General features: G+C 45.6%; 1 protein-coding gene across 1 annotated transcript in view; it reads left to right on the top strand.

Annotated features, from left to right (window-relative positions):
* Positions 1-1480: 1480 nt before the first annotated feature.
* The window catches only part of eps8a (EGFR pathway substrate 8a, signaling adaptor), a 58365-nt gene continuing 37517 nt past the window's right edge, over positions 1481-22328 (top strand). The window contains exon 1 of the mRNA XM_061229245.1: positions 1481-1759. The gene's annotated coding sequence lies outside the window, so the exon portion shown is untranslated. The remainder of the gene's footprint in view (positions 1760-22328) is intronic.

The following is a 22328-nucleotide window of genomic DNA, read 5'->3' as shown; positions in this document are numbered from 1 at the left end:
CACATGGTATAACTGTAGATTTGAGACAGAGTATCCACTTTTCTTAAAGGTCATTTAAATACATGTTGGTTTGACCATCTAGACATGACATATTACATGACATATAACCCTCCAGCTATGCTGTGAAAAACTAAAATCCAGTGAGCAACAGTTCTGCGGGCAGAAACAAGTTAATGAGAGAGGTCAGAGGAGAAGGGCCAGACTGGTCGAAGCTGACAGGAAGGTGACAGTGACGGAAATAACCACACATTACAACTGTAGTGTGCAGAAGAGCATCTACGTAATAAGTAATAAATACCTAATAAAGTGCTCACTGAGTGTATATACACATTTGTGTTTGCATGTATGTATGTGCATGTGTGTACATTATGGTTGATATAAATAGACTCGCTAGCACCATCAATTACTGAGTGCTGACATCGTGTGTTGGCATAGCAACCCAAGTCGCCATGGGGGGGGGCATTTTATATTTATATTTAACCATTTCATATTTTTCACTTGCTATGCTATTCCACAAGAATAATGTACGATAGTATAATTCTTAATTAATAATGTTAAATAGTATGATATTGTATCAAATTGTATCATTTTTCTTGGGATTAGAAATCTCATCCTGTGATGCAGGTGAAGACAGATGTCATCAGCGTGAAACAGGTAGTCACCAACAGTCACAAGAAAACTTTCTTATTAGACAATTTACTGCGATATATTATAAGACAATACGCAGAATACAATAATAAACTGGCATTTTATCTCAGAAACGTCAAAAGCAAAAGAGTCAGACTAAGATAGGAGAACAGCCTCTGTCAAGGAACAAAAGGGAGATGACAGCTTTCGAGAGCCAATATACCGTTATTTTCAGCTTCATATTTTTCAGCGCTAATACTTGGAACAATGAATAACACACTGCGTTTTTAAGACTACCCATTATCGTTTTATTGGTTGTGAATTCAATGTAAAAAAAAAAAGCAACTGTTATCTATATTTGGCGAACCAAATTGCACGATATCCTATCCTTTTCTATAGGTCTTTTTCTTGTAGGTGTATTCCTATATGAATGCTATTAAATACAAGTCACATAGTGGAAAATATTCTTGCGAATTAGGGACATTCCCTGGACATTTGACAGTTGAAAATTGTGCCCACTACTGTGGTATCTAAAGTGCATTCTGCCATTTAAAGTATTTAGCTATGTCTACCGACAGATTAAACGAATCGGTGCAGACAATGCATTGAATTTACGGGGATTGACGTAGCACCGTAGGAAAAAAAAGAAGCTTAAGACCACGGCCACGTTCGGACTCTGCCCCTACGTATCTCAGTGAAGCTTGGACCTATAACGATAATTGATCTTTGGGTTCGCCGCTAACACACAATCTTTCGGAGAAATACACGAGAAAGGACTGCGTGGCTACGTGTATGCACTGCATGTATTTGCTTGCCTCCCAATGTACAGGCGGTAGGGGGCGTTATCACCCAACTCTGCGTACTGGGGAGGCGGCTCGTAGGGCAGGACGAACGCAAGGAAGGAGTCGACGTTACGGAGGAATCTCGCACGGCGATAGTCCAGTTTGTCAGTGACCAGTTTTTATGCCTTCCAAGATAGTTTGTATTTTTTTTGCTGTGCGTTAGCTCTTTGTGGATTTGGATTTGTGTGGTCAACTTTGTTACCGTTCAACTCAATGAAAAATACAGTTGTTAGCATGCGTTAGCTAGCACTTGGTGGACAGGGAAAGTGCATCTGTCTTTGCAGCAGCAGGTAAGTGTTTTCTCCTCCACGCACTTTATACTCCTTTTGAATCGTCTTGCTAAATTAGCCGTTTACTCGATGAGAAGTGTAGCTACATTATAAGTAAAACAAACGCAGACGCCAATGATTATGCTGTTTTTCCGCTGAGGTTGACATATAACTTACAAAACACTGGTCAATATATCACCGTCTCGCTAAATTAAGCTTAAAATGCGAAGAAATCGTAAACCTATATGCTGGTGTTCGTATGTTTAAAAATAATCATGCACAAGTTTTACAGCTTGTAATTTTACGGCTGTTATTTTTCCTGTTAAACATTACGGTTTCGACTGATGTTTGCTGGCAGCGTTCAGTCGATGTCGTGTGCCCGACCTCTCCATGATACCGACCGAACATGCAATTGTTGCTGCGGTCTGGTAAGAAGTTGATTTTAAAAATTGATTAAACGCACCGTATGATTAACACTGGAAAGCGGAGAATGGAGTTTTGCATAATGCTTATGTCGCGGTAGGGAACCGCTACACCTGTACGCGGACTCCTGTTTGTGTTTTGTGGTTGCCATAACACAGAGACAGCTACGGCGCCCTTGTTCAGTCACAGCGTGTCACCCAAAACCGGTTAGCGAAAGCCGGGGCCACGAAAACAGCTGTTAAGCTATGGAAATGTAAATCTCTCCGAGAGTGCATTATATAAAATTAAATACTGTGAAAGGGGGTTGAAGGTGGGTGATGGAGAAAGTTTGTAGCAGAGAAGCAAGATTATAGCAGTTGTCTATTGACAAGCATAATTATATTGGTTAATATTTTGAAAGCATAGCAAATATTTACGAATATGCTATCGATAAAAAGTATTTAATCGTAGAAAATACGAAAATACGCTGCTCATGATTGTACAATAGCCAGCGGCGTGCTTAGTGTCACAGTAATGAGTGGTTGCCAACGCGGTGGTCCTTTGTTTTGGTCAATATGAACCTGGATCCCTGTAGTCTCTTGAAAATTAAGGATGTTCTCTATTTTTTGCCGGGTTCATGGAAGGGTCGATCTGCGTATTGTCATGTCATAATTGTGATATGTTGCAAAGGGACGCAAATAAGACGCTTTGCCGGTATTTGCTGTATAAATAGACGCAACCCTATTGCGTTAATGTGATTACATTTGAGAAATTCCACTTATGCGAAGACCGAAATTGCGCGGTTACGTCGTGTACCAAACGCCCTGTGCCAATTAAGAGCATTGTGGTTCCGAAAAAAGCAGCCCGATATCATGTCAAACAAAGCACTGGGAACGGTCCGTGCACACAAACTAGCGCAACTTTAGTGATTGTGCATTAAATAAGCGACTGGTTTCTTATTCTGAGGGATACGTGTGCAAAATGCAACACCCTGTTGGCTATTTCTTTGTTGCAGAAGACTTGTAATGGCGTTTTCCACGGACGTTAAATGCAGTTGTGTGATTGGGTTCGGCGGGGTACGTGTGAAATTGCCGTCTCGACGACGCAAATTGGCAAATTGGAAATATAAAACCTACATCGCCGTCCGAATGTCTTGTTAGTTGTCTGCAGATTGCCTTCTTCTGCTAAAAACCAAACCCGTGCTCCCGTGTAATGGTTTACTTTGGATTCACGTGCATGGTACCACCCATCTCTGAAAAATTCCAATGTGACATTAGGAATTGCAGTGCCAGTCTCCAGTATGCGGCATCGCGTGCAGTTTCTGTGCGGTTCAATGGGAATTATTGTTTTCTCATGATATTTCTGACAATTTTCTTTATTCTTCTGCATAATATTCTTATAAATCTGGATTCAAAACAATGGACACTAATCATATTTCGGTTTAACTATTCTCAGAACATTTGTACGTCCGGTAACATTTTGTTTCATTTTGGTGATGACACTTTGAGCTCAAATTATTTTACTCTGATATTAAAAGGTTTCATATGTGCACATCTTTATATATGAATGCGTCTTGTTATCAACGAATACATTATGAAAACATGACATCAACAAATTGAATCTGAATATTGAGAATGTGTGGGCTATCCAGCTAAAATCTAGCCACAGTACCCCAGAAAATGTTTGGTAACACTTTCTTTGAAGGGTCCAACATAAAAGCGATATATTTCTTTCATAAGCATTGCATAGCAAATTCATAAGCATTCATAAGTGCTTATGTCTATAACCGCAAATATGGCATAACCAGTGACATGATATTATGGTAATATCATCACTTGCTTCAACATATGACATAGACGTAACACATATGGTTATTGATAAAAACGCTTATGAATGCTTATGTAGTGTTTATGAATGTGCTATGTACTGCTCATGAAGGAGTTATATAGCTCTTCTATAGGACCTTCAAGGTGTTCTCACAATGTTACTGGTATATTTTGTGAATGTTGTTACATTGGCACGACATGGCTAGGAACATTGTGACTCTTGTTTCTCTGCTCTCTCTGTCTGCAGCTGTTTCTCTGCTCTCTCTGTCTGTAACTGTTTCTTTGCTCTCTGTATGTGTTTCTCTGCTCTCTCTCTGTAGCTGTTTCTCTGCTCTCTGTCTGTAGCTGTTTCTCTGGTCTCTCTGTCTGTAGCCGTTTCTCTGCTCTCTCTGTCTGTAGCTGTTTCTCTGCTCTCTGTCTGTAGCGGTTTCTCTGCTCTCTGTCTGTAGCCGTTTCTCTGCTCTCTCTGTCTGTAGCCGTTTCTCTGCTCTCTCTGTCTGTAGCTGTTTCTCTGCTCTCTCTGTCTGTAGCTGTTTCTCTGCTCTCTGTCTGTTACTGTTTCTCTGCTCTCTGTCTGTAGCTGTTTCTCTGCTCTCTCTGTCTGGAGCAGACTACTATACCCACTACTTTTCACTCTGCAGTGTAATGCGGCACTACAGTGGGCTGGCATGTTGCACAGCTGGGCGATGACCTGCAGTATTTATACAGGGGCAATCATTAATTTAAAATATTAAGATAACTTTCCCACAAAACACACTTAAGTGCTTTTAGTGCTGCATATAACATTGTAACCTTAAACTGCTTAGCCATTCAAGTTTTTGTTTTCATGGACTCTTTGTACAAATACACCCCCTCCATCAGATTTGTCCAAGGATATTGGAATTGTGCCTGTTTAGTGCCTTAAAGGTGATAAAAGATTTGAACGCTTTTGGGAAACCATCGTAGAACAGTGCTGCAAAGCGCTTGGCTTTTGAGAAAATCTTAAAGCTTATTAACTGAGAACTATACAGTACTTTTCGTACAATCCTGTAATTAAAAATTCATTAAGTAGGATTTTTACCCAGATACCTTCGCAGGGACTAAACTGAAATAAAGAGATCTCAGAGCTCAGTAAACAAAACAGCCGTGCTTTCTGTTGACTCTGAGGGAGACGTTCCAGAGGTCAAACCATCATTTACCCTGTTTTATTAAAGGCATTTATTTCTAGAGCTTCTTGTTTTCCCTTAGTCCCTGTGTACGGACCTTTTCTTCATGCGCTTTGGACTGTCCTGACCGGGGAGCACTTTATAAGTCCTCTTTTATTAGCTGGCCTGAAAGTTGTGGTGTTGTTTTTTGCACAACCCTGGAAATATTAGGCCGTGATAAAGCTGAAATTTGAGTTATTTTTGAGGAAATCTGTTTGATAATGGCTGTAGGGATTGTGACATCGTGTGGTGCCCCTGTCACCACGTGATTTAAGGAGAGCCTCCAGTCTTTTGACACCTAATGAGATGGAATTTGACACTTGTTGAAAGTGCGGCATCACGGTCTGCTCGACAGTACAGTACGTTAGAAAATGCCAACGCGGGGCAATCCGGTTTTGAATAAACATCTCGACCCGGCAGACCTTGTCTCAGGTCACCTCTCTCTGTAATTGATTTTGTTTGCGGAGATATGGTCCCTCAGATATGGAGTCGGTGTTATTTCACCGTGCCTCTTATCTGCCCGTTTGTTTCTGCAACAAGCAAGCGAGTCCATTAGAGGCTATTTTTAGGTTAAGGACAAAAACCCAGCGTGAAAGACACGGCCTCCGCCGTGGTTTGCCAAGAGTGAATTCCGAACCAGAAGATACCGGCCAGATGTTTTCTTCGGGGATTCGGTGGGGGGGGACCGCGGCTCCGATGTGAAAGTTGTCCTGGCAGCCGGCCCTGTTGTGCGCAGGCCAGCCGGGCCTCTCTGGGAGTCGCCCGGCTGTGGAGGACCCAGGGGAGGGGATGAGGACGCTGTGTTGGAGCAGCTGGTTTTGGATGTTGACAGCGGGGGGGGGGGGGGGAGGTGCGTGACATGCCTGTGGTTTCCCATGAGCGCTCTGCAGCGAGGGGACGCAACGCGCTCAAGGAAGGGCCTCGTTTAACAAAGAGGCGTCTCGCCGTGGGAACAGTAAAGAGGAGTGTGCTGTAGATCCACTGTAGATGTACTGTAGATTTATTGTAAATGTAACATTGATGTACTGTTGATACACTGTAGATGCACTGTAGATTTATTGTAAATTTAATCTTGATGTACTGTAGATTTACTGTAGATGTACTGTAGATTTATTGGAGGTTTATTGTTGATGTACTGTAGATTTATGGCAAATTTACAGTTGATGTACTGTAGATTTATTGTAAATGTACGGTTGATATACTGTAGATGCACTGTAAATTTACTGTAGATGTACTGTAGATGTGCTGTAGATTTACTGTTGATGTGCCGTAGATTTACAGTAGATGTACTGTAGATGTGCTGTAGATTTACAGTAGATGAAATGGGGCTTCCATGGCTTGGCCGCTCCAGCAGGCCCCGCCAGCAACAGGGCCGTATGAAATACACAACCCGCCTCTAGACTTTGCCCTGATTGGCCCGCGTCAGGGCGTGTTCCTGGTGCTGCAAATTACAATACAAGTAGATAATGTGTGAAAGATAATGCTTAAAGATGATAAGAACACACACAGACACAGACCTGCACACACACACATGCACACACTCAGACATACACACACACATATATACATACACCCGTACACACACATGCACACACACACAGCTATACATACCCATGCAAGCATCCCAGAATGCATTCTCCTTCCTGAAAAGTTATTTTCATTGCCTCAGAGCATGACATCATAACCGAAGCCACACCCATGAAAGCCATTTGCTGTTCATGGTGGTTTCACTGTGAAGTTGGTTGTCGAGATCAGAAATATCATCATAACTATCATATAATTTCAAGCTGTGAGACGAACCACGCAAATCTTCTCTTCCGCGTCAGCATATGCGAGCTGACAGGCCCTGAAGCTTGAGGCCTGAGGCCCAGAGCAGGCAGCGTGTTAATCGTGGTGTGTTGTCCATGCTGGGTGGTAATCCCCGAGAGCGTTGGGTCTTGTAAGAAGAGTACGTTTTGTAAGAGAGCTGGAGAAAGGGTCTGACCTTTTGGCGGAGTGCAGAGGAGCACTGCGATTGCTACCGACTTCTGTGAATTAATTAAGCGCTTCGGCCCGACAAGCCCTGGGCACAATTAACCCAGGAGCGGGGCATCGTGGGTATTAGCATGGGAGTTATACGCGCTAATCCAGTGTTGCTTTACAGGAGCAGATGGTGACAGTTATGGAGTGTGGTTTGGTTACGGCGGGTCGGTTGGGAAAACGTCATGGGAGCAGTGTGCCTGCGTGTATAGACATACAAAGCCTCGCTACTGGTTAAACCACATTTTTAAACCTGAAAATGATTAAACTATAAATACTGAAATGGATTAAACTGTATTTCGTATCTACTGTAAATCCAGCGGCTGTTGTATGAAGTGAATTTTTCATTTTGGATATTGTTGAGATTTATTTATGTATTTTGTGGATGCTGTGACTCTTGAGATACTGTGCATGTGTAATGAGCTTATCAGATTTTTGTATGAACACTCAGAAATAATGTCACAGTGACAGTGGAGGTACATTTTTGTTCTTCAAGGATCAGATGTACACTGGAATGTACAAATTAGTACATTTTCCGAGCAAAAAAGGTACATATTAATCATATATCGCTGGCTAGGGGGACAATTGTATGCCCCCCTACCCTAGCGACAAGCATTTGTACCTTTCTAGCCATACCTTTCTTTTCATACCTTTATTTCTGAGTGTACTTCGTATGTTTCAGTTTGTTTCTGCCTGAAATCTGATTAGAAAGCACCCCCACAGTACGTGTTGCCGCACGCATTCCAAATTTAGACTCATTTAGAATCATCCTCATTTTATCACCTTAATTCCCTCATCTGCGCTCTTATTTTGTGCCATACGTAAGAGTAAATGCTGCACTCAGACTGGGGTATTTCAGTCTGCACTGAGAGCCAGTCAGCATGATGTAACCCGCCCTCAAAGTGGGACTAGGGCAGAGGAGCACAACAAGGGCCGATCCGTTTCAGGATTTCGTGCCAATTTCTGCTCTTAATTATTTAATTGACTCAGTCATATCTTATCTGACGTGTGAATGAGTGCTGGCTACAGCTGCTAGACTGAAAGTGTATCCTAATGATTTTACTGTGCTCAAGTACAGGCCTGAATCAGGGAAATTTATAGAGCTGTCAGCAAATTTAAAACAATGCAATCGGTCGGAAACAAAAAGCAGTACGCAGACCGGCCCTCGGGGACCGGAGTTGCGCGCCCCTGGTCTTGAGCGGGTTCGTTAGGTTTAGTGTTGCAGCCAGACCCGGGGGAAGGCGGGCAGAGTTTTTGGTCCCGTGGTTGACAGCAGTACAGTACAGTGGCAGCCCCAGGGCCAGACTGCGTGTCCTCCCGGGACAGAGGGGTTAATGCTGCCAAAGTTGCTAATCCTGCCGCAAGGCTCAAGCGGGATCAAGATTTCATTTTCTTGTACGACGGCGATTAAAAACCCACTTGGATCTCATGACGCTCCGCGGGGCAAATTCGACCGCAGTTTTTTCAGTTCGAACACCGGACGAGAAGCGCCCTACCTCGCAAGCGCGATTCAGTTCGGACGCTGCAGCCCGGGCAGAGGGTTCCAGCAGCAGCTTGCCGTCGGTGAGCCCGAGTATTAAGCAGAGAAACCCCGACCGGCGGCCGAGTTAGTTTCACTATCAAACATAACAACCTCGTGGAAACAATGCGAGGAACTCGCGGCCGCGCAAAAAACAACCGTCGGCGTTCTCTGTGTGCGCGTTCCCCTCTTCTGATACCCGACACCGGCGGCGGACAAAGCGCGCGGCGGCGCTAATCCCGGGGGAACCGGGCTGGCTGAGTGCGGCCCCATTGAAGACGTTTCCTCCGCGCTTATCTCTTAAGTGTTGTTGCGCCGCGGTATTGTTTTCTATTCATAGCCCTCGCCGTTTCCAGCGGGGGCGGGGGGGGGGGGGGGGAGCGTACGCTTTCTCCTCCCGTAGGCCGTGGGCCGACGGCCTTCGCCCGCTCGCGGGGAGGGAGAAGGCCGCGTCCTTTTCGGGAACGCGCCCGGCTCGCCGGCTGACTTCGGTTACGGGACAGGCTGCGGAGGCTTCCGACCCCCGCGGCCGCCCGTGTAAACCGATCTGCGCGCATTTCCTTTTTCGAGGCCTACCTGTCGGGGCGTGGGTGGGTGTATTCGGCCTCGCCCTATTGGCCGGGGTGATGAAGGGAGCCGGCCGTCGCGGGGCATTGTCGAAGCGAATGAAAGCGTTTCGCGTTTGTCATCGCTGGGCTTGCCATTGTACTGCGCGGACATAATGGGAAGCGATTACGCCACGTTAAATGACTTCAGACAGAGAGGCTCCCCGTGTATTTGCGCCGGTGTTCCCCTGAAGCTAGCGCGCTGCCTTTAATGTGGTTCGAGCGATGCCTCTCTTTGTGTGAAGCTTTGATATCTGCGGTTGTTTTGTTTCCGCTGTAAACCTGAGGCTTTGTCAGTTCTCGTTCCCGCATCAAGGCATTGTTAAACTGGGCGGAATGCGGAGGTGGCGACGTCGGATGAAAATAATCGCTTTTATTCGCTCCCGAGCTCAAAATGGCGCTGAAATGTGAGGTCAGCGATCTCTGGAGGGCGACCCGTGTCCTTGGAGATCGCCCGGCACGGCGTGATGGGGTCTCTCGATTTCTGGTTTAGTTTCGATGAGCGTGTCGTCTTGTTGAAAGGTGACAGGAGACTTCTTTAGGAGAAGGAAAGGAAATAAGTAATATGCTATCGTGGCCTTGTTTATACTTGTGGGACCAGTCAGGCTTATTGTTCCCCATTCGTAATTTCCCTGAAAACAGTATTGCTGTTCCTCTTTTTGCTGTCTGCTTTGTGTCTCTATGTCACTCACACAGTGAAATTAATATGGCTTTCTGTGTACACCAGACATTGAGATCTTTATGTAATGCGTAGCTGTACTGAAAGCAGAGCAGACAGGTCAGGCAGGGGTCAAGATTATGGTTAACCGATCGGAAGCCAGAGTGAGCCAGTCTGGGTCCGGCTCTATAGTGAAGAAGTGGTAGGATGGGATGGGGCTGCCTGGTTTCAGCCCTGCATTGGGAGTGACGATTATGAGGGGGTTCCGCAGGAAAGAAATGGTAGCAGGAGGCCTCTGAGGACTGTGAGTTATAATGAAGGCTGGGGCCGCACAGAGTGCAGGGATGTCCCTAAATGAGCTTCAGTTTTCGAGTTTGTGCTCGTTCAGTGAGAGGCTGCGCTGGTCTCTCCTGAGCCCAGAACACTGCAGTGGCACGTGCTGACCTCCTATCTGATGGGAGGGAAACCCAACTGCTGTTCGTTTCTCATTTCACACACACACACACACCCAAAAAAACACATGCGCACGCACACACATACACACGTGCACACACATACACGCACATACACACACACACAAACACATCTGCACACACATACACACACGCACACCCACACATATATACACACACACACACACACACACACACACACACAAACACATGCGCACGCACACTCATACACACATGTGCACACACATACCCACACACACATATACGCATACATACACACACACACACCCACACACACACACACACACACATATACACACACACACGCACACACACAGACACACACCCACACACGCACACACACATACGCACACATATACACACACCCACGCGCACACACCCACACACAGACACACACACATGCACACACACCCACACACACACGCACACACACATATACACACACCCACACACGCACACACACATACGCACACATATACACACACCCACGCGCACACACCCACACACAGACACACACACATGCACACACACACACACACACCCTCGCTCTCACGTTCTCTCTCACGCTCACTTACTCTGGGGCATCTGGACTGATGGATGGACTCAGTCACATTGTGGTGTCACGTCAAACAGAAGAACAGAGAAGCTCGCTGCACGAGTAGTTCCTGTGAAGCGGGCCAGTCCTGCTGAAGGTGGTCTGTGAGGTTGATAGGGTAATGACTGAAATTATAGTCTCACTGATAATAATAACTTGTATCAGCCTTGAACTTCCAATTGTGCTCACAGAAGAGAACTAGAACGGGTACAGTCATCTACATCTGAGAAACTGCGTTTGCTGGTATCTGAAACAATGTTAATGACAAAGTAGGGAACCTTTGGGACGTGATCCAGTGAAAACAGTCTTAAAATAGGAGCTGGCTCCGCAGTGAGACTTCTCGTTTAACACTTTAATTATAACACTAGGAATTTCAGGGACACTTATCTGCAGCATATCAGGCTCATTAACTTGACAGGAGCTCTAATCAGAAACGTCATTGTTCTTAATAAAAATCTGCTGTGAATGGATTCATGCCAAATAACAATTGCGCTTGTGCTCTGATAAAACCTTTCCCGTTTTGCCCTGTTATTATTGTAAATAATCGCCATCATCCAGATGAATCATTCTTACCTTTTGGATATGTACTGATTGATACAGCAACTGAGAAGTTGCTGTATCAATTCAAACAATATCCTGTTCTCTGTATCATTTATTAATTTCCCCACCCAGACTAAACAAACAAACTTCTGGTGTGTTATTCCAGCAAACTGCAATGCCTGTACTACAAACTGCCACCTTATGTGAAAGCTGATAGAGTAGTATACATTTCAGTTTTATTTGGTTTGATGGGACTTTTTGAATTTTCCTGCGAAACGCAGCGTGATAGCATTTTATATTGGATAATGTCATCCTCTAGGCTCAGAGCTGGGGTCGCGCGCCTGTCTCAGGTTCCTCTGGGTTCACAGGTCAGAGGCTTTTGGTTCCACCCTGGCTCATTATTATTTAATCAAACTTTGTCCTTGCCTTTATGTTTACAACTCATGTGAGTTCTTCCTAACCTCCTCTCTACTGTGTGAACCAGCCGGCTCTGTGCTGGCATGGCAGTTCATTCATTCCTGTGGCCTGGCTTGGATTTTTGGTGCGAAATCAGCTTCAGCTAGCTGAATAAATATAGCCTGGTGTCTATGGCGAAGGCAAACTGGAAGTCTGTCATCTAAGTCAACTGGTTATTGTCTTACACTCTGGAATAAATTAGGTCTGGTTTACATAGCCTGAATTGCTTTGAATTATGGGTAAATCCAGACAATGAACAAACGTTCTGATAATTTCCATTTTAAAATATTGAAAGTCGTTAGAACGTGGCATCTTTCCTGATGCGGAAATTCATCTCACTGATGAATTTGTTGAACAATTCCGTGTTATTTTATAAAATATTCTCCTTGCCAGGGAGAGCTAATTTGAGAAACAGAACTAAAAATGAAAGTCTCAGATTAGATGGGATTATTTCGGAGTATCCCGAAATATGCCAGTCAAACGAGGTGTAAGTCAAACATGGAGAAACTTTTTCTACTTAAACTGCCAACACCGTGCTACTAAATCTGATGCAACGCAGCACATAAATCCATAATACTACTTATGAAATATTAATCAGGGCACAATATGGCTTAATTAAAAATGGCTTTAATAGCCTTTACCCAACTGCTACCCAGGGAATGGAATTTCTCCAGCTTGATGAAGAACATTTTCTTCAGTGAAGCACTTATAGTCCTAAGCCTTATTTTATTAGCGGTTCTGGCCAGTGTTCGGATGGCATAAATATGCATTAATGTCACGGTAAATCAAAAGTACGTTTCGCGCCGTGGCCTGTCGGGGGTTTGTGTCCCCTCGCCCTTTGTCGAGATGGAGTTAGTCGGTCGTGAGTCACTGTTACGAAACGTGGGTAGAGTCCGCGCCTGATGAGGGGCGGTATATCTTAAGAAAACAGAATTTATCGAGTGAACTCTTCACTGTTTACCTATCCTTGGGCTGGAAATGCCAAGTGTGCATGATAAAGTGGAATTCCCTGCTCTCTCTTGCTCACTCTTTCTTTCCGTCTCACTCACTCACTCACTCACTCTCTCACTCTCTCTCTCACTCACTCACTCTCTCTCACTCACTCACTTACTCTCTCTCTTTCTCACTCACTCACTCACTCTTTCTTACTCACTCACTCTCTCTTTCTCTGTACGTCTCCTTCTGTTTTTGTGTTTCAGCTATTGTGAAACTGGAAGTCATCCTCAGATTTGATCTTTCTATGGTAGTAGTTGAATATGTTTTGCACTGACTTTAGTGTTCAGTGTGTAGTGTGTGAGCGAGAGTGTGTGAGTGTAGTATGTAGTGTGTAGTGTGTGAGTGTGTAGTATGTAGTGTGAGACTATAGTGTGTGAGCGAGAGCGTGAGTGTGTAGTGTGTGAGTGTGTGTGAAAATGGTGCTCTTTTTTGTAGATTTTTGTGTTAAAACATTTTGACAAGACCATTGTAAAGCATTGAAAAAGGCTGACTGACATGCTGACTCACCCTCTGCCTCTGTTTATAGTCCTTAAATTCAGGTTTCAAAATATACGGTTGACGGACCGACACTCTGTACCAAAACATTGTACAGCCGTACAATAATCAAAGCTCATTGGTTGAAAATTGGTTCTAATTGCAACAGCCAATGGCGTTTCAACGCCAGCGCGTTCACAGAGAAGGGGGAGGGATAAACAGTGTTGTGGTTTGAGGATGCACGTAGCTGCCGTTAGTCGCCCAAAATGACCTATTGTACCTTTAAACCCCCTGGCCCCTCTCTCTGTGTCGCTGTCGATCTGTTCTCCAGGTGTCAGCGAGTCACCACGCGCGCCCCTGTACCTCACGCTTGTAGTCATAGTTTTTGACCCCACGGGTCACGCCCCGCGGCACCCATTGTGTTCCCTCAGCACCGCGTGACAAGCCACGTGCCCTTCAGACGTTCGCCATCAATTATTAACGCCCAACAGGTGCGTGTCACGCTTAGGTAAACCCAGTTTGTACGGTAGTTATGGTGTTTCGCACACAAGTCAGTAATATATCATATCATATCATATCATCGTTTCAGATAATTTGCTCTTTCCTCATGTTTGAGACACACGTTTTTGACAAGGTCCCTGGCCACACCCTCCGCTCCCCGATCCGTTGAGCGTTCCCCTCCTTCCTTAAACACCGCCTCGGGGTTTACTTTGAATCATTCCTTGAATCAATATTGGCAATAAGTATCTTTAAGACCTTCCGGAACAGTCTTCGTTTCATGCAGCTTCCACGCTGGCAGGTCTTGTGAACGCACTTCTGAAAGAACACCAAGATTGTAACCCTTGCTTCTCTGCGGTATCAGACACCTTGCAGGAACTGGGGGCAGACCAAGGGTGGTTTGACCACCCGAGCACCCTCCATTACATTACATTACGGTTATTCAGCTGACGCTTTTATCCAAAGCAGCTTACAGTTGAGGAGACTTCGGACAATTTATTAATATGTGTCATGTTCCAATAAACAGTTATAAGTGCAGTCCGTACAGAGGTATGTGGCTCACGTTGTCTTCTAGTATGTTCTGTCTGGTCAATGGGTTCCCCAGACCTATAAGCTGTGGGCTTAGGGGATTTATCCATACGGTGATATAAGTCTGTAAGTCTGCTCTACACAATCGCGTTTAAACAGTTGTTAGAGTCTGTGGGTGTTTTCTCCACACTATCACAGCAGGTGTTTACCGAGTCCTTTGGAAAGTCCACGAACGCACACCTTATCGAAGTAGCAGCGACCGTCCGACTGGGCGATTTCCCCCAGTGGTACGCGCTGATCTGCATCAGCGCTAATGGTCTTAAGTATTTTCAGCACAAAGAGACCGAGGGACTGTTCTCCCTCTCTCCGTGTTCTCCCTCTCTCTCCGCCCGCGCCCACGCAGAACCGAGAGCTCAAGTGCTTGCCTGGAAAAGGCGCTTCTATCGACTGGTCTTAAGAGCTCCGTCTCCCCGCTGACACTTCACTGGCCAGACGTGCTAAAGAAAGCCCGCGGCTCACACGCCCGCAGTTCACCGGCACGTTTTCCTGAAGTCGTCGCGTACGTGCGGTCGTGCGTCTTAACCTTTTCCGTAAATATGATTCATGTTTATTGCCAGGTGCCAGATCGGCGGTGGCCTCAGGCCTGAAACTGTCCGTGCTGCTCTTTTGTACTGCGCTGGTTCTCCTCGTCCTCCGCGTGGCCTGAACGAGCTCCTGAAGGCTGTTCCGGAAACTTCCGGCGGGGGGGACGGGGACCAACCCGGGCCAGGCAATTCCACTGCCAGAAAATGAATCCATCTTTGTTGTCGTGGGTTGCCATGGCGAGGGGCTGACTGCTGGGGGGGGGGGGGTGCATCTCAGAGGCGCCCCCCACCCCCCGGTCGCCCATCCCAGGCTAATCTCACATCACAGTGACCACGCGAGCCAAGCCCCAGTCCCTAACGAGGCGGTAATTACAGGCTTAAGCTCCCTCTTCTTAGAACCACAATAGACGCGAATCCTACGGCCACCTCCCCCCTGAGAGATCCAGGCCGGGAGCCCGGGCCACGTGAGCTGCCTCTCCCTGCCCTCTCAGGGCCGTTTAGGAACCCCACCCTTCTGCACCGCGTATGGCAACGTGAAGCCATCCTACGCCGAGATCCGCGCCTTCCGCCGCGCCCCTGGTTTTGGTGGGGACGGCTGTGTCCCATCCTCCGGTGTCCCGTCTCGGACCTACGACTGTGTCCAGGTAGGGTTCGTAGGTGCGGTAGTTGAAGGAATACTTTGACGTGGTTGCGTGATTGAACGTCCGTTCAAAGTTGTATCGGCGGCAGAGAGGATTTCGAGTGAGGTTTCGCTCCTTTGCTTTTGAAAGTGTCTTTGCTGCTGTGTAAAAGGTCCCATTTTGCGACACAGTCCTAATTCCGCTTTTAAGTGTGAAACAACGCAGCTAGGTCACCCCAGCCTTGGCGTTCCACAGGCCTGTATTCACACTTCTTTGCCGTGGAACTGATCTAGGATCAGCCTGCCCTTGTCCACATCTCGCCCTCCATCCATTTTGAGCAACAAGGCTGAACTGATCCTAGATCAGGTCTTGTACTCTGCAACTGTATGTGAATATGGGCCTCAGAGTTTCTGGCTGTAAACTTGGTTGGATTCAAGCTCTCCATGTCTGGGGTGCCTAGCAACCTTCTGTGGCCTTCACCAACTGCCTTACTCACATGTTAGATTTGTCCTTGGTTGCTTTCCCACTTTTTCCAACCTCACAAAGATTATTTGTGTACTTCTTCTTTATTCCTCTCTGAATGCTTTCTCGACACACAGAGAGCTCTTTCAAATGCCCTGCTTCGGTGCACACTGGTTTGCTGTGCGTTACACGTTTTCATGTATGTTTTGTGCTGCCGTGGCTAATGCTACCTGTTTTAAATGCGTATGGCATTTACAGAAAGCAAACTGGCTTCAACCAGTTTGAGAGTGTAGTGTGTGAGCGAGAGTGTGAGTGTTGTAGTGTGAGTGTGAGAGTATGTGAGAGTGTGTGAGAGTGTGTAGTGTGAGAGTGTAGTATATGGTGTGTAGTGTGTGAGTGAGAGCGTGTGAGTGTGTAGTGTGTGAGTGAGAGCGTGTGAGTGTGTAGTGTGAGAGTGTAGTATATGGTGTGTAGTGTGTGAGTGAGAGCGTGTGAGTGTGTAGTGTTAGAGTGTAGTATATGGTGTGTAGTGTGTGAGTGAGAGTGCGTGAGTGTGTAGTGTAGTGTGTGATTGAGTTTTTTGAGTGTGTAGTGTGTAGTATGAGAGTGTACTGTGTGAGCGACAGTGTTTGAGGGTGCGAGTGTGTAGTGGGATAGTGTGTGAGTGTGTAGTGTGTGAGACAGTGTGTGAGTGTGTAGTGTGCGAGTGTGAGTGTGTAGTGTGTGAGTGTGAGAGTGTGTGAGGGCTTGACTGGGCTCAGTGGTCCATGCAGACTGCAGTGGGAGGGGAGAGTGCAGAGGCTGCTGTGCTTCACCCTGGCAGATGGCCTGCTGGGCTGTCCTCCTCAGTGGGGTTAATCAGGGGGTTAAACAACGTGAGTGTGTGTGTGTGTGTGTGTGGGCATGTGCATGCGTGTCTGAGTGTGTGTATATCCACATCTGCATGTGTTTTCACTACAGGCTGTTGTTTTGCATGGGCACACGTGTGTGTGTGTGTGTGTGTGTGTGTGTTTGTTTGTGTATATCTCTGACTCTAAAGCATACCAGCTGCAAAACATTCCTCAAGTCCTCATGAAGGAACTATCCATAAACATCCATAAGCCTGTGGGAACTGTCTATTTTCCAAGCTTTCTATGGAAGTGCTTTGAAATAGAGGCACTTACCATTTAGTAGCTAACAGACATCAGATTAACTGCTTCATTGAACATGGTAGATATTGTGAAGTTAAACTGTATCATGCACCAACTACATTTGCCAACTAGCTAGCTTAGGTGTATCTTGATATTAGGTATGAAAAGAAACGCGGAACCACAGTGAACTGTGCAGTATCCATTCCAACAAAACATTTACCCAGCATTCTCTGTGTCTGTGGCATCGAAATAGCATTTCAGTGGTCCTCTTTTTTTCTGCTTATATACTTTCTTACTTATTTACTGTTATTTCTCTTCTTACTGCATGACCTGAAGAAATCTGTCCCTCCACCATCTCACTGTACATATTTGGATGAGCTTGTGACAAATATAGCCTCTTGAATCTTGAATCCTTTTGAGTTTTTTAAAGCCATTTAAGTGCCTTTTTTTCACCACCTGCTTAAGGCCCAATTAGCAGCTGTTACTGGCACATATTAGCCATACAGTAATACTCAGTCTGCAGATTAAATGCAGTTATTTTAAGGGGGCACTAGAACTAAGGTGGTAATAATTATAAGGTTGAATGCGTCTGTGTGTGTGTGTGTGTGTGCGGTGTGTGTGTGTGGGGTGTGTGTGTGTGTGGGGTGCATGCATGCATGGCTGTGTGTGTGTGTGTCTCTGTGGGGTGCGTGCATACATAGGTGTGCGTGTGTGTGTATGCATGTGTGTGCATGCGTGTGTGTGTGTGCGTGTGTGTGTGTGTGGGGGGTGCATGGAGACATAGGTGTGTGTGTGGTGTGTGTGTGTGTGGGGGGGTATGCATGCTGCATGCCTATATGCCTGTTTGGCTCTGGTTTCCTGTATTCATGAGGTCTGTCTGTCTCCCTTTAGCTTTTCTAAAGTCCCCCACTGCTCCTTGTGAGGAGACTACCAATGTTCCCTATTCAGAGTATCCAGGGTCCCATCGAAAGTTTCACGGTTTTCCTGAGAAGAAGAAAAAAAACTGTGAGAGACAGCTATTCTTTTTTGCAAGCTCCCCGACCTCCTCAGCACCAGCGTAGAGCCAAAAAAAAGTCCACTAAAGCATTTATTTCTGTGCACTTAATGAGCCAAGCAACTTTTATGACCTCTTTCAAATGCCGTCTTCCCATTGGGTGAAACGGATCAGGTGACAAGACTGCTTGAAGTGACAACGATGGGGTTTTTTTTTTTTTTTCGGGGCAAAACATTAACGACCGAGCGCCTTCGCGATGACACCCCCCTGACATCACGGCAGTCGCTTCAATATTTAATTGCCCTCAGCCTACACGTTGTCACCCGATAAGTACGTCCTGACACAGATTTCTGCGTATATTTAATTAAAGCTTGCGGCGCAGCCGTGAGGGGAAAGGTGCCCCGGCCCACGATGTGTGCATTCCGGGATTAGCCTTGATTTACATGGCCGCCCGGTGCCGTGTCTCAGTAAGCGTTTGCACTTTCACGTGTTTTGTCAGGTCTGCTGGAGTGTGGAGAGGACCCTGTGGAGTCTGCTCTCTCACGGGCGGTCAGACATTTAAAGACAGTTTGAACTCTGCCGCAGAGTTAACCGGCTGTGTCCCAGGGCACTCTTTTATTTACTGATTTATCCGCTATTTAGCTTTTCTGCAATCTAAGCAGTAGGTACATTGGTCGGAAGAAGCGAACGTTGCTTGGCTGAATGGCCTGTTCTCGGCATTATGGGCGGCCTGTAGCGTAGTGGTTAAGGTAAAGGACTGGGACCCGCAAGGTCGGTGGTTCTAATCCCTGGTGTAGCCACAATAAGATCCGCACAGCCGTCGGGCCCTTGAGCAAGGCCCTTAACCCTGCATCGCTCCAGGGGAGGATTGTCTCCTGCTTACGTCGCTCTGGATAAGAGCGTCTGCCAAATGCCAATAATGCAATGTTATGGTATGTGTATAGAAGTAAGGCTTTTTTGACTGAAAAAGATAAGCTACTCATTAAAGTATTCTAGACTACAGAGACATTATTTATATTTATATTGTCGACGAGATTCAGTGTACCACAATGCTTTGCGGTTAATAACCAATTGTTTCTCTCGTACGCATCACTCTATGAATTGACTTCCAGGTCATCTTTAACTCTCAAGAGATATGAACATTGTTATCTTTTTATTCACAAAGCCATTTTGGGTGAAATCCCCTCATGTTTGTCCAGCCTCCTGTCACCCTCCACCAACTGTTGAGTCTCGTTCTGGAAGATGGCTGCTCCGACAGATACCCAGGGTCTGGTCAGAGTTTGGTAAAACAGCCATCTCTTATTTTGAACCCTGGGCATGGAATAACATTCAGAAAACTCTCAATTATAGTAATCTTGTGACTTTGGGCAAGTTCAACATTAGGAAAGATGACCGTGTACAGTAGCTGAAGCTTTTTCTTAGTTGGATCTGTATTGTCCGATGAACAGTGTGTATTCCTCATTGCATTATTATTGCATTATTGGCATTTGGCAGACGCTCTTATCCAGAGCGACATACAGTTGATTAGACTAAGCAGGAGACAATCCTCCCCTGGAGCAATGCAGGGTTAAGGGCCTTGCTCAAGGGCTCAACGGCTGTGCAGATGTTATTGTGGCTACACTGGGGATCGAACCACCGACCTTGCATGTCCTAGTCATTTACCTTAACCACTACGCTAAAGGCCGCGCCTTATAGTTTATAGTGTGTTTTTTTCTTTGTAATGGTGTGCCGTCTAAGATTAATTTCAAGGGACTTCCCTGGTTAAATAAAGGTTTAAAAAAAAAAAAAAAAAAAGAATAATAACAGCACTTCCTCCTTTAAGTCAAACCAGTTCAGCATATTCAGCTGTATTTGTGTTCCCTGTGGATTATGTGGATGTTGCATTCAAATCTACAGCTTCTGCATACAGTATATACAGTATGAGTTCCTGCTGACTGAAAAGACTATACTGTACAATCTGTACTGATCAATGGGGTGACATGGCTCAGGCAGTAAGAGCAGTCGTCTGGCAGTCGGAGGGTTGCCGGTTTGATCCCCCGCCCAGGCTGTGTCAAAATGTCCCTGAGCAAGACACCTAACCCCCAAATGCTCCTGATGAGCTGGTTGGGGCCTTGCATGGCAGCCAATCGCCATTGGTGTGTGAGTGTGTGTATGAATGGGTGAATGGAGAAGCATCAATTGTACAGTGCTTTGGATAAAGGCGCTATATAAATGCCTGCCATTTACCATTTACAATCTACACTAAGATATTGTACCTTTTAGTTTCCCTGCATAATTCACAAAGTTAAAAGAAAAGGATATCAATACCAAAGTGCTAAATGTGTGAGGCTAACAGTCGGTTAGGCTAACAGCAGGGAGCTGTTGACCCATTACAGGAGAGGGGAACATTGTGTGTAGTGTGTGAGTGTGAGTTTCATCAGAAATGTGTCTCATAAGACTGAAATGAGAAGGATAATTCTCACTGTTCAGTGTAATAAACAGTAAACAGCCGGTAATGTATTTTGATGCGTCCGAATCGGTGCCTTGTAATCAGTGTTAATGCGATGCAGTCTCGTTAGGTTGGAGTCTGGAGTGTGGCTTCAGTTTCGGTGCTATTTTGGTCTCTGAGCAGATTGATGTGCTGTTTAAAGGAATGCGATCAGTTGTGCTGCGATGCTTGGCTTCAGCAAGGGAAAGGCCCCTCTACAAACTAAGTTTTGTACATATAAACGATCAACTCTTGAAAAATGCCCATAAAGAATGTTAATTAAATAGATTGTTTTCAGCATCGACCAATTCTGGCCCAAAAACTGAATTGAGTTCTGTTTTTTTTCTTCATATGATAAGTGCGTCTGAGGCAAGAGTCGGGTAACCTGATGTTGGACCTTCTGCAAAATACACGTAGTGCAGTATTAAGTGCAGTTTCTAGTTTCGATGTTGCAGCTATAGCCTTTATAAGCTGATGTGGTGTCCAGTTTCAGCAGAATCAATGACAGGGTTTCAGTGTAAATACTGTGGCTTGTTGATCTAATTGGGTGAGGTTTAAACCATAAACGCACCCGTGAGGGCATTGCAATGCCCTGACTGGCCTTCTCCCACAAACGCACCACTGAAAATGGCGGCTATTCGTATTATTTGGAGTGTCAGGCTACACTTGTTAACGGATTGCAGTAATCTAACCTCTAAATCGTGTCCATTTAATTAATGTTAGCCTAAATATATCAGTGTCTGTTAATTAAGGGCACTATCAGCGCAGCGTTGAATTCTGTATTTTCTCCACTAATCCGATTCTTACACTAAGGCGTAACAAGCGAATGTTTTATACTCTCTTAGGCAGTTGATCGCTCACATACGTATTTAAGTGTGTGTGTTCTGCATTTAGTTGATTAGCCTCTGGCCTAATTAGTCTCACTTTTGGCCCGGCAGTCCCACTGGGCGATGCATAGTTCATGCCAGCACCGTTCAAAGCCAACGCTTCCAGTTGGCCAGGATGTACCGCCCCACTGGTTGATGGGATGCCTGGAGGTTTGCTTGTGGACCTGCATTAAAGGGTCCTCCTCTGACTCATGTCTGTGTGAGCCCCACTTGTGGAGTGTGGTGTGATTTATAAGAGATGGGTGACATCACTTGCTGCAGAGGAGAGCACACACTGGTTTACACTCTCCTGAACCCAACACTGGGGACTGTACAGATCAGAGAAGAAGGGCCAAAGCACGAAGCACCCCACACAAGCAATTTTCTTGAGTGCTAGGTAGCTAACCAGTCACCTATTCAGCTTACTAACATGGGGAATTTGAATATGAGGTTCGAATAGATAATCTGTCTGGCATACTTGTGATTATTATGACGTTTAAAAAAAACGTGTGCAGTCCGTAAGTATTTGGACAGTGGTACAATTTCTGTTCTTTTTGGCGCTGTGTTCCACCACGTTGGGGTTGAAATGAAATAATGAATATCAAGTTAAAGTGCTACCTTAAATTTCTACCTTTAATTTGAGGGCATTTACATCCACATTGGGTGATCCATGTTGGAATTCCCTTTCTATACA

This window comes from Conger conger, chromosome 19, assembly GCF_963514075.1.
Source record: "Conger conger chromosome 19, fConCon1.1, whole genome shotgun sequence".
NCBI classification, from domain to species: Eukaryota; Metazoa; Chordata; class Actinopteri; order Anguilliformes; family Congridae; genus Conger; species Conger conger.
The sequence above is the reverse complement of the archived record's forward strand: the minus strand, read 5'-3'. Positions and strand labels throughout refer to the sequence as shown.